The sequence below is a fragment of the Thamnophis elegans genome, chromosome 6, assembly GCF_009769535.1.
Source record: "Thamnophis elegans isolate rThaEle1 chromosome 6, rThaEle1.pri, whole genome shotgun sequence".
Classification (NCBI taxonomy): domain Eukaryota; kingdom Metazoa; phylum Chordata; class Lepidosauria; order Squamata; family Colubridae; genus Thamnophis; species Thamnophis elegans.
The window spans coordinates 22,084,744-22,098,239 of NC_045546.1; positions in this window are offsets into that span (position 1 = coordinate 22,084,744).

Sequence of the window (13,496 nt, forward strand, 5' to 3'; positions counted from 1 at the left end):
AAAAATAATTGGGAACATTCTGTTCCTTAAATTAATTAAAATGTCCTGAAATCTAAGAGGTACAGTGGTTCCATTCATGTTGCTAGGAATACATAATACAAAGTTACACATTTAAGCTATATTTTCTTATTCATAGTTAAATAATTGATATACGTAGGGAAGACAAATCTATCAAAGACAATCCTCCCAGTTCATGCCAGAGAAATCAGAAGATCCAGGCAATTCGAGTGGGTTTAAAGATTTATTGCAAGCTTAAGCTCTCCACGAGAATCAGAACAGCCAAAGCAAATTGGTGGTTCCCTAATCATCTTTGTTGCTCTTCTCTGCACTCTTTCTAGAGTCTCCACATCTTTTTTACACTGTGGCGACCAAAACTGAATGCAGTATTCCAAGTGTGGCCTTACCAAGGCATTATAAAGTGGTATTAACACTCCACGTGATCTTGATTCTATCCCTCTGTTTATGCAGCCTAGAACTGTGTTGGCTTTTCTGGCAGCTGCTGCACACTGCTGGCTCTTATTTAAATGGTTGTCCACTAGGACTCCAAGATCCCTCTCACAGTTACTACTATTGAGCAAGGTACCACCCATACTGTACCTGTGCATTTCATTTTTCCTGCCTAAATGTAGAACTTTACTTTACATTTCAATATACCCAGAGTTTTTTTAGTTTACTTTTTTTTTAGTTTATCATATAGATTGTTTCACTGGATGTATTTAAGTTTCTCAAGACACCATTTGTTTTGTTGTTGTTTACTTTTTTCTCATTTCTCCTCTTTTTGCTTTTAGGTTTTTAAGCTAGCCCAGTACACGCTATCAATTTGAGCAGGGAGGCAGTATATTGGAAGACTCTTTATCAAACTTCTGCTTTTTCTCTGTTTATTCCATCCTTGGAAATGTACTGCCTTATATTTGGACTCTTGTTTTTCCTGCTTATTCAGCAGGAAGTCACCAACAATGGGCTTTCAGCTGAGAACCGATTTGCACCAATAGCGATTGAGGGGAGGATTTTTATTCCTTTCTGCTGATCATTCAATCCATCAAAGCATTCAGCATTTCTTGCCATCCCTTTCCTTCTACCGACAAACTCCTGTTAGCTTTCTACGTCAGTAAGAGCAATGGGTTTACTCTCTAGCAAGTATGTTTGAAGTTATAATTGAAGTTTGAATTCATTTGGCAAATATCCAACACAGCCTGCATTCAATAGGAGAAACTATTTTTCAGTAGCTCAAACAAAATATATTTAGGAAATGTGGCTGCTAATGCTTAATATGTGTGCCATTTTAGCATATAAAGCCACATGAAACATATACACATACCAGTATTATCTGATTCATGTTCATTTCTCAAGTCTAAGTGAAGACTGAATGCCAGCAAAGCCAATAGTTGGGTAGGAAGTTAGATTGAAAGATAGTGGAGTGCTGCTTAAGGGTCCCTGCATCATTTGTACTATTCTCCAGTCTCAGTATGTACTGGAAGATGTTGTTTTATATGAAAAAGAACCAATCAGATGAGAGATCTGGATTATTTTTTTACACTGAATTTACAGAAAGGATTTGCTGGACTTACTACATTAGAAGTACAAAGTGGACTTGATAAGGATAAAGAAAAGAACTTCGAGAAAAGAGAAGAGCATATGAGAAAGCAAATCCTAGAACTTCCTTTGAGGATTTTAAAAACTGCGGAAAAAAAGAATACAAAATTGATTTATTGACGATCAAAATGATGAGTTACTTTGATCGATATTTAATGGTTTTTGATTAGGACTGGATGCCAATTCATGGTTATTTCTGGTAACGTTTAATTGTTGTTTGAGTGGGATTGAATTTTAATTATTTGAAAAGAGGAAACAGGGAGATTTGTTTTAAGGAAAAAAAAGAAAGATTCGGACTGGGTTTAATAAATAATTTGTAACATGTTGTTTCTAATAATTTGTACGGGACTTTTGTTGTTTAAAAGGGAGAAATAGAAATGGGTTTATAAAAACTGGGGTTAGATATGGAATGAAAGGAAGTCTGATTTTATTTTAAGAGGTAGTGATAACTTCTTAATTTTGATTATGCTTGCTTGGTATAAAGAGGTTCTTTTTCTTTTTTAATGTATTTAAAAATATTTTAATGTATGATTTAGTGTATGAGTTTTACTTGTATGATATAATATTAAATAAAATTGTTGGGAAAAAATAAGATGTTGTTCTATCACCACTATTGGGGAAAATATTACATTAAAATGGCAGGGACCTTTCTTGTTCTTTGGCTCAGACTGAGCTTGCCTTGAGCTACACCTTATGAAAACCACACTATGTCCTACAAAACATTCACCTCTGAAGAGAGAGAAAAGTGAAAGTCAATGAGACTTTCTGTCACTTCTATTTGATAGATAGCCTTCAAATTACATTTTGTGGTGCGACATAGCAGCTTCTCCAAGCCTGCAGATGCTACAACCATAACTTTGTGCGAGCCAAATGTAGGTATTTTAGCAAGAAGCTAAAAAGAATCTATTTATAAAGAAGGCATGATGCCATAAATAGTAAAAGGACACATTAGCAATAATAAAACAACTAATGGCAATTACCTTTTTCAATAAAACCATATGTAGCTCGAGGATGAATTTTGAGTCTTTGGTACTTTTTGAGTTTGGATGTTTGTATGCAGACATTTCATTACCCAACTAGATAACATCATCAATGCTAGTGAGTGTGGGGTTTGCTCTCTATTTATATATAATAGGTTATCCTGCCAGTATTGGGGGGAGGATGGTTTTCTCATTAGCAGTCCCTTGATTAGGGTATTGTCTTCTGCTTGATCGTTTGTCTGGTGTTAATCCCTGCTTATCTAGTTGTTGGCTGCTGCAGAAGACATGTTCTAGTCTTTTAGTTTCCTTCTTAACTTTTTTAGATGTCTCTTTTGAATGATAACCTATTAATGATAACCTGTACATATGGTTTCCTTCTAAGTGTCCATTGATGGTTGATGTGTCTGAATGCTGAAATTTCCAAGAATTCCCTAGTATTTTTATTTAACTTGGATTAGAATTTCTCCTGTGACAACTATTGGTGAGTCTGTCCATGTATTGTAAGCTTAAGAAATTTTCATCCTGTCTTCTGACTGCTAGATGATGTTCATGGAGGCACTCTATTGATCTTCTGCCTTTCTATCTTATATAGTGGCTGATATAGTCCATACATTGGACTATATACCGCTTTATAGTGCATAGTTACAGCCCTCTCTAAGCAATTTACAGAGTCAGCATATTGCCCCCAACAATCTGGGTCCTCATTTTACCCACCTCGGAAGGATGGAAGGCTGAGTCAACCTTGAGCCTGGTGAGATTAGAACTGTGAAATTGCAGGCAGTCAGCAGGCAGCAGAAGCAGCCTGTCGTACTGCACTCTAACCACTGTGCCACCATGGCTCATGCTGTTGTTTGTCCAGTGTTAATCCCAAATAAACTGGAATTAAAAAGTTTGATATAATGTCTTTCTGCAAATGTCAATGCATACTTACTATTTACTTTTTTTATTTACCGATTCTGTTTTATCGAATAGTATAATGCACTCTCATACAAGACAGTAGAAGCATTTTTATTCATTCCCAATTCATACTCTAACTTGCAGGCTGAACATAGCATATGTATGGGCTATATTTGCCAATAGATCCAGGAAATTAAATTGCCTTTGCTTGGAATGCCATTAAGAGGACATACTGAGAAAAAAATGTTATTAAGAGATAGCATTCATGGTCCAGATGTAAGGCCACAGCTTTTTGCTGAACCAAACAGAGCATACTTTACTACTATTTATGAATAAAATAATGTAGGGTTATACTATAAGTAAATTATGAACAGCCACTTTATCTCAAAGGCCACTAACAGCAAAGAAAGCATATTTAAAAGATATAGCAAAACAGGAGGTCCGTAAAAATTCAGACAATGACACAAGAAGTAGTACATAAATGAATTAAGAAAGTATCAAAAGAATCAAAGAAATTGTTAAGTGCTTGCTGTTTTTAAAAAAATGAAATTATGATTTATTATAATGAATGCAGGTATATTCTCAAGAATTGCCGGCATTTCAGCTCTCCACATGACACAATATATGATCTACGATACAGAAAAATGATATCCAGAGTTGCCCAATGTCTTTGCATTGCTGAATTTCTTTCATATTAATCCAGTAAAAGAAGCAGGATATGTCATAGTAGATTCAGGGCTACATAAACCCCAAACAATGTAAGGCTACAAGCTGAACAAAGCCAAAATAAGATCATTGTTCTGGATAAGCAGATCTTTGCAAGTGATAATCTGGAAGCCAGTGACGTGCAGTCAGGTGAGGTAAGTGAGGCACAGCCTCACCTCTCATCATGAAAAGAAAAAAAAAGTCAAAGGAAAAAATAAATTAAATGCTTGTGTTTATCTACTGATCTGTACCATAAAGTTATTTTCCATTTAACTTCACCAGTTTTACAATATTTAGTATTAAAATTTCAGAATTTTCACATTTACTGTTCAACTAGTCAGGCGAGAGCTGAGGTGAGGCTGAGCTAGCTGCTGTCTCACCATGGATGACTCTGCTTAACTGTTTTACATGATCTGTAATGAGACTGTATTGCTGTCTCTCTGTATGTCACTTTTAATAGTTTAGCTGATGTATATAATAAAAAATGGAGTGTTTTTTGTCAACAACTACGTGTGGAACGTGTTTCTTGCGCTGAGCGATCATAAAACGCCTAAAAAGTCAGACTAGGTGAGGCCAGTTCTCCTGCCTCATAGTAGAGGGCGCTCATTCTTCCTGTGACTCAGCGGCAGCAGACTAAGTGACAGCCACAGAGCGCGATGACATCAAGGACGACTTTCTTCCCTGGCCATGATCGCCATTGAGACAGAGAGACTTTTAAAACTAAAAGAAGACAATGAAAAATTCTACCAACAAGTTATAGATGCTTTTGTTCAGAAGGAGCAACAGATGGCTTCATTTATAAGTAAAGGTAAGACCCATAATAACTTCAATTTTTTTCAATTAAATGTGCTTTTTTGTGTGCTACAGTATATGTAAAGAATGCTGATATGAGACTTTAAACATAACCCGTTAACTGCTGCCAATCAAATATTGGATAAGATAATTTGTACGATTTTAATGTTTGTAAATCTGATTGTGATGACATCAGTGCCTCACCAGCCATAAACCTCACCACACATCACTGCTAGAAGCCCTCTGTACTGTTTAAGCTGAGACAATTTGCTTGACTTGAAGCCAGAAAGTGTTTTCAATGTCAAAGTTGAGATCACGAACATTAAAAAAAAAATACTTTCTGCAAATAAACAAAGTACATTTTCTGTATTCATAAACAGCCTTCTAAAGTTTCAGATAAGCTTCATGTGAAAGCAATATATCAGCTATTTTCTCAAGAATTCTACAGCAAACGCAAACAATCTATTAAATTTCACTTGTTGAGACTTTTTCCCTGAGCATCCAGGCAAGGCGTAACTAGGTAGAGATGAGGGAGTCTTTTCAGGTTTATTTCACACTTTTCCCAGAGTGATAAAACAACCTGAAATTAACTGGAAAGAATCTCAGCGTGTGAAAAAATAGAAAATGCTTCTCTTCCCCCCACCCCAACAACAGTAAAATTTATGTTGTACCTAGAAAGAAATCATCTCCACAACCAAGGATTTTAAAATCTATGTATTCCTGGTCCGGAGACTTGAAGGACACCCCTACTTCATACCTGCCCCCCCCCCCACTTTCTGGGGTCATTATAAATCAGGGAATTAAAGTGGCAGGGAAGAATGGGAGAGAGGGTTATTGGGCTGCCATAAGACCAGTTCATGCTCAGCATTAATGGTTACTTGGTAACTCACTGTTTCTCCACCCAACTAAACCTATGAAGTTTGCTTGGAGGAAGAAATGTTAACTAGCTGTGGTTAATATATGAATAATTAAATATGTGTTCTCTTTACTATAAGTTTCAGGTAAACAAACTGAATACTATATGATATGGGAATTATTTTATCAATGGTTAGAAAATAAAAATGAAAGTTGGAAATAAAAGAAGGAGATTAAAGAAGAGTAGAAAATACATTAAGATAGAGATACAAACAATATGATAATTGTTAGTATTATGAGGAAGATTATTATGTTTAATGTTATTATTACATTTTTATTAGAAGATATGTTAAGAGGAAAAAATGAACAGGTTCACTATGTTCAACTACTTAATATATTATAATTCTAAGATTAGAGAATTAATATCAATGTAAATGATGTTGTAAATTTTGATGATCATTGCACAGCGATATTTACACTCACGCTGTTTAAGAAAAGACAGAATGTTTATATTTTTAAAAAACTTTTTTTAAAAAAAGACTTGAAGATTAATAGATTAATGTTTGAATGTTTGAATGTTTATTAACATTTGTAGGCCGCCCTTTTCCCTGAGGGGACTCAGGGCGGCTCACATAAAATCAGGAAGGGGAATACAAACAATGACGTAGACACATATAATAAAAGTAATAAGCAACATTCATTCATCATTCGGGAGGGGCGGCTATCCTTGTCCCCAGGCCTGACGGGCTAGCCAGTTCTTAAGGGCTGTGCGGAAGGCCTGGACGGTGGTGAGGGTACGAATCTCCACGGGGAGCTCGTTCCAAAGGGTCGGGGCTACTACTGAGAAGGCCCTCCTCCTTGTAGTTGCCAGCCGGCACTGGCTGGCCGATGGAATTCGGAGGAGGCCCAATCTATGAGATCTAATTGGTCGCAGGGAGGTAATTGGCAGAAGGCGGTCTCTCAAGTACGCAGATCCACTACCATGCAGGGCTTTATGGGTGACTAGTAGCACCTTGAAGCGCATCCGGAGATCGACAGGTAGCCAGCGCAGCTCGCGGAGGATAGGTGTTATGTGGGTGAACCGAGGTGCACCCACAATCACTCGCGCGGCCGCGTTCTGGACTAGCTGAAGTCGCCGGATGCTCTTCAAGGGCAGCCCCATGTAGAGCACATTGCAGTATTCCAGCCTAGAGGTCACAAGGGCCCGAGTGACTGTTGTGAGAGCCTCCCGATTCAGGTAGGGTCGCAACTGGCGCACCAGGCGAACCTGGGCGAATGCCCCCCTGGTCACAGCCGTCAGGTGGTGGTCAAAAGATAGCTGTGGATCCAGGAGGACTCCCAAGTTGCGAACCCTCTCTGAGGGGTGTAAAATTTGACCCCCCAGCCTGAGTGATGGAATATTGGTCGAATCTTTGGGAGGGAAGCACAACAGCCACTCAGTCTTTTCTGGGTTGAGTACAAGCTTGTTAACCCCCATCCAGTCCATAACGGCCTCAAGGCCTCGGTTCATCACGTCTGCCGCTTCATTGAGTTGGCACGGGGCGGACAGATACAACTGGGTATCGTCCGCATATTGATGGTATCTTATCCCGTGCCTGCGGATGATCTCTCCCAGCGGTTTCATGTAGATGTTGAATAGTAGGGGGGATAAGACCGAACCCTGAGGCACCCCATATGTTAGGGGCCTAGGGGACGATCTCTGCCCCCCCACTAACACCGACTGCGACCTGTCCGAGAGGTAGGAGGAGAACCACCGCAACACGGTGCCTCCCACTCCCACTTCCCGCAGTCGTCGCAGAAGGATACCATGGTCAATGGTATCGAAAGCCGCTGAGAGGTCAAGGAGAACCAGGATGGAGGGATGTCCTCCATCTCTGGCTCTCCAGAGATCATCGGTCAATGCGACCAAAGCGGTTTCTGTGCTGTAACCGGGTCTGAAGCCTGACTGGAAGGGGTCGAGATAGCTTGCTTCCTCCAAGGACCGCTGGAGCTGGAAGGCCACCACCTTCTCAACAACCTTCCCAAGGAAGGGAAGGTTGGAGACTGGGTGATAGTTATTAAGAACAGCTGGATCCAGAGATGGCTTCTTTAGGAGGGGTCTCACCACCGCCGCTTTCAGTGCGGCGGGGAAGTTCCCCTCCCGAAGAGAGGCGGTAACAACCGCCTGGATCCAGCCTCGTGTCACCTCACTGCTGTTAGTAACCAGCCATGAGGGACACGGGTCCAGTACACAGGTGGAGGCACTTACAGCCCTCATGGCCTTGTCCACATCCCCGGGGGTAACATCCTGAAACTCAACCCAGAGATGGTCTACTTGATCCTCTTGTGCCTCGGCTGGAACTGCGGGGATGGAGTCCAAGTCCGACCGAAACCGAGCAATTTTGTCCGCTAAGAATTGGGCATAATCCTCAGCTCTGCCCTGCAAGGGTTCCCCCGCTTCCCTTTTATTTAGTAGGGAGCGGGTTATCCTAAACAGGGCGGCTGGGCGGGACTCAGCGGACGCAACCAAGGTGGCTATGTGAGATCTTTTCGCTGCCCTAAGTGTCCTGGTGTATTCCTTGGTGCTGGTGGTTACCATTGCTCGGTTCGATTCGGACTTATCGGACCTCCATCGGTGCTCTAGGCATCTCCTCCGGCGCTTCATCTCCCGGAGTTCCTCGGTGAACCAAGGAGGTCTCCGGGATCCGCCGCCTCGGAGGGGCCGTAGTGGCGCAATCCGGTCGAGGGCCTCCGATGCCGCCGAGTGCCAAGCAGCAACCAGAGTCTCTACCGGACTGTGGGCGAAAGTATCAGGAATGACCCCAAGCTCCGTCTGGAACCTTAACGGTTCCATAAGTCGCCTGGGGCAGAACCACCTGGTCGGTTCCTCCTCCCTACAGTGGGGGTTTGGTCTCCGGAAGTCGAGCCTCAGTAGGCAGTGGTCTGACCACGACAGGGGTATGATGTCGTTACCCCTCAGACCAAGATCACAAATCCACTGCTCCGAGAGGAATACGAGGTCGAGCATGTGACCCGCTGAGTGGGTTGGGCCCCGGATTACTTGGGTCAAGCCCATGGCTGTCATGGAAGCCATGAACTCCTGCGCCCCATCAGAGTTTTCACCGAGCGATGGCAAGTTAAAGTCCCCCAGGACCATCAACCTAGGGAACTCAATTGCCAGCTCGGCTACCGACTCGAGGAGCGAGGGGAGGGCTGCTGCAACGCTGTTGGGAGGCAGGTACGTTAACAGCAGACCCACTTGACCCTTGAGGTCCAACTTTATCAGCAGAGACTCACACCCGACAAGCTCCGGAGCAGGGACCCTACGAGGAACTAACGACTCCCGGATAACAATGGCCACACCCCCACCCCTTCCCTGGGCTCTCGGCTGGTGTAGCACCTGAAATCCTTCTGGGCACAGCTCTACAAGGGGGACTCCTCCCTCTGGGCCCAGCCAGGTTTCAGTAATACATGCCAGGTCTGCCCTCTCGTCTAAAATTAAGTCCCGGATGAGAGGAGCTTTATGTACCACAGACCTGGCATTTAGCGACAGCAGCCTGAGTCCAGGGTCCTGACTACTTGCGCCATCTGGTCTCGGAGTGGGACTCATAGGGCCGGAAGGAGGGATCTCTGTAATGTAGGGAACCCTCCTTCCCTGGTAATGGCCTGCCCTAAAGTCCCCGCCATATCTGCCCCTCCCTGTTACGACCGTAATACCCCGACCCTCTCCCGCGTCTCTGGTCCCCTCAACCACCCCCATGGCCCCCGCATCTCCCGGCAGGTCCTCCGAATCATACATACCCATGCACTCCCCCAAACAGTCCCCACGTAAGAGTTAAAACACAGAAATTTACAACAATATAATAATAAAAAGTGGGACATTCATTCATCTCATACGTATCTCATGCATATCCCATACAAAGAAAGAAGAGAAAGATGAAAGAAAAGAAAGAAACTAAAATAATTGCGCAGTTGATTAAAATTTAAGGTGCGAGTTCAGATGGCAAAATTGGCTCTTAATGTTCAGAGTTGAAGTGGCTAGGGACCAATTATAGTTCAGATGGAATATATGGGGGAGTGTCTTATAGCCCCTCTCTTCTTCTGTAAATTTGTTGGTCAAAAGGTCCTGCGGGGGTTCAGTGCGAACACACAATGCTGCCATCATCTGTCCACCCGCAGCCCAGGTCCAAAGTTTTCCTTCAGGGGGTAAAACCACTCCAAGGAATTCCCAAAGGCACACCACTAAAAATAAATAGGGTAAAAAGATGGAACAGGCGTTGTAATTGCCAGGGGGCACCGTCGCTGTTCTCAAGATGGAACTTGCTCCCTCAGTGTTAAATGGCCGAGGCAGCCCGAGAACCACCGGAATCCCTAGAGCCAATGGGGTCATCCAGGTCTGTAAAGTCCAAGGGTGGTCTCCCCCGTTCCTCGTCCCCACTGCAGGCAGACAGAGTAGGGAAGTGGGGCAGACGATAAGGCCGCCAACGAACGACGCCGCTGCCACCGAGCTGAGGTTCCTCTCCTCGCCGCCGAACAGCTGATATGGGCGAAACAGCACGGAGACCGCTGGAACCGCCAGGATCCACGCGGTCCGCGGTCGCAACGTCCAAACGGCTTGGAGACGGTCCTGGGGGTGGTCCCACAGCCGTAGGGCGCTCCCGTCGCGGGCAGGCGAAGCTGGAAGGTGAAATAGGCGACGGAGCCGCCGAAGAATGCCGCCGCCGTTTCCAGGCTGAGATCCCCCTCCTCGCTGCCGAGCGGCCAGACCAGCATGGAAGCCGCTGAAGACGCTAGAGCTTTTGCGGTCCGGGGCTATCCCCAAAGAGGTAACCCCTACCGCTAGCTGATCTTTTCGGGCTCCCTGGGTCTCAAGCCTCCCAGACGAGCCACTCATATTATATTTTAAAGTTGTTACTCGCGGTTTTTTCTGCATTTTCGCCGGGTAATTTAGAGCGGACGGAGCCTCGCAGCCATCTTGGTCTCGCGCATGCGCATGCGCGAAGATTAATTAATTTTTAAAGATTACAAAAACACAATCTGCCTTGTTTCTCTCCCTCCATCTCCAGGCTTGAAGATGGGTGTTTAATGGCTAATGCTGGCATTGAAACCATGCCAATTTATTCAGAAATGAAAAACAAAACTCTAAGCAGAGATCTGTATCTCTGATCTGATGGTCTTGCTCAGTGGTGCGATACGACCGGTACGCCCTGGTACGGGCGCACCTGTGCCTGCTGGGATCACCAGGTACCGTTCCGGTTTGCTGCTCTGGAGGGCCCGCCCGCCCTCCTTACCTGTATTTGACTTGATCGGGACTTTCACGCACGTGCACAGACTATATGGTGCATGTGCGATGTTCCATCCAGCAGCTGGAGCATCGAGGGCGGTAAGTACACATGTGTGTGCTGTGCGCGTGCTGCGTGTGTGCCCGTGATGGATGCCCGGCCCCGTTGCAGCGTACCAGTTGCAACGGGGTCCAGAACCCACCACTGGTCTTGCTTAAATTAAAAAGCATTCCATTTAAACCAAGTCAACCCTTGGTTTGAACACAATAATATATCTTTAAAGAAAAAAAATATAGTGGTATCTCAGTACTCATCGTTAATTGGTTCCGGGAGGCACAATTAGTACCCAAACAAATTTTCCCATAAGGAATAATGTAGTAGGTCACAAAGCAGCCAACAGCGACAAGTTCTAGCTTATACATTGAGTACTAAACAAACAACGAGCACCAGGACAAAATGTTTGCATCAAAATGCATGGGGCACCAAATTTGATAAGTTTCAAAGGAGTTGAGTACCAAGGTACCACTGTACATTGATCGCATGAAATTGTGTCCATAGCTAACCAATTACAGATTATAAATGTTTAACATTTTTTTAAAAAAATGTACTGTACTTGGGCAATTAGCTTAGGTATTGAAAGCAGGTGTGCTTATAACTATTTTGATCACCTCCTGCATCTGTTCAGAGATCTACCATAGTTGGTGTAGCAGTTAAGACATCAAGATAGAAATCTGAAGATAGTGAGTTTTAGTGAGTTTAGGTATAAAGCCAACTGGGTGACTCTGGCCCAGTTCCTCTCCCTCAGTCCCTGGAAGAAGGCAATGCAAGACCACTTCCCAAAAAATATTGCCAAGAAACTGCATGGACTTTCCAGGCAATTGCCAGGAATTAAAAATGATTCAAAGTCCATGCCCCCCCTTCACTTGTCCTTCTCCTGCGTAGCTCTAGACCAGGGGTGTCAAACTCAATTTCCTTGAGGGCTGCATCAGGGTTGTGTTTGATCTTGCGGGGGCCACAGAGGGCGTGGCCAGGGCGAGCATGGCCAGCTCAATGTTGACATATGTCGGGAGTGCCTGTGGTGGCCGGAACACTCTGCCAGCAAAAACGGGCTCCCAAGCTCTGTTTCTGTCTGCAACGGCCTCCTGCAACCCTCTGCCAGCCAAAATGGAGCTCAGAAGGGCCATGTGTGGTCATTTTCACCGGCACCATGGGCTGTTCCTTCGCTGTTTCTAAGGCAGCCCCACGGAGCAGATCTAAGCATCCCTCAGGCCAAATCCAGCCCCCTGACCTTAAGTTTGACACCCCTGCCCTAGACAATTATTATTATTTATTATTTATTAGTTTTGTATGCCGCCCACTCTCGGAAGACTCGGGGTGGTCATAGTTATGATGGTAGTCCCTCATCTCTACCTGAATACTGTCAGCACAACTGTCATCATAAACCTATCAGCTCAGTTGTCAAACAGTTTTGCTATATTTCTAAATGGCCCTCACTTTCTTTATTTTTAGAGTGCTTCAAATCCACCGCAATCCCAGGGCACAACAGAAAGTAAAATAACAAATGTGGTTAATGTAATCCAAATGAGTGTGGGAACCAGAGGATGACTACCAGGGAAAGCAAGGATAAAATCTTAATTAGGCCCCCACAATCAGACAGCAAAAGTGTGTTGAGATAAAACAGCTCCTTTACTTTACTGGGTGATGGGTAGAAGGAGGGGGCTATTACACAGAAAGTCTTGTTATGTTACCCAAGCCCTACAAACCTCACTAGATAACTGGATTCACTAAAGGGGACTTGCTTTGCAAACCTTTTGTAGCACTTTCTACCTGGGCATCCCAGTAATATAAGACATCTCTAATTTATTTTTAATGAGCTTGAACTGCCTACTAAGGTGATATGTTAGGATTCCGAGATCAGAGCCCAAAAAAAAATCCAATGGCTCTTTGGCATTTAGTAATTACCCAGATTTTTATGACCTACCCTTGTGAGACCACTAACAAAAAGGTTTTATGTTAGAAGCGATACTATTCAGGTTCTAATCTGACAACACCTGCTTCGTCTTTTCTATTCCCTTCTTTGGTTTAAAACTTTACAGGGAGAGCCAAGCAGACCATTCTGTTAAGTTGTAAGTCAGTCAGGAGACACAATTCAAGAAGTCATATTCAAGGAGTCAAAGGCAGGCCCAGTCTATGAATGTAAGTCAAGGTCCCCGGTAAATTGCAGAGACAAAATCAAACAGCAATCAAAAGCAAGCACGAAAGCAGCCAGAGATGAGCACAGTTCCGATAGCTAGTGCCAGAAATGGAAGGGTTTAAAGCCAAATTGCCTGGAGCCATGCCCAAGCCCGGCTAGAGACAATCCAAGCCATTTGGGAAACAATTCTTCTAGGAGAAGGCCACTTTTTTTCAGTAA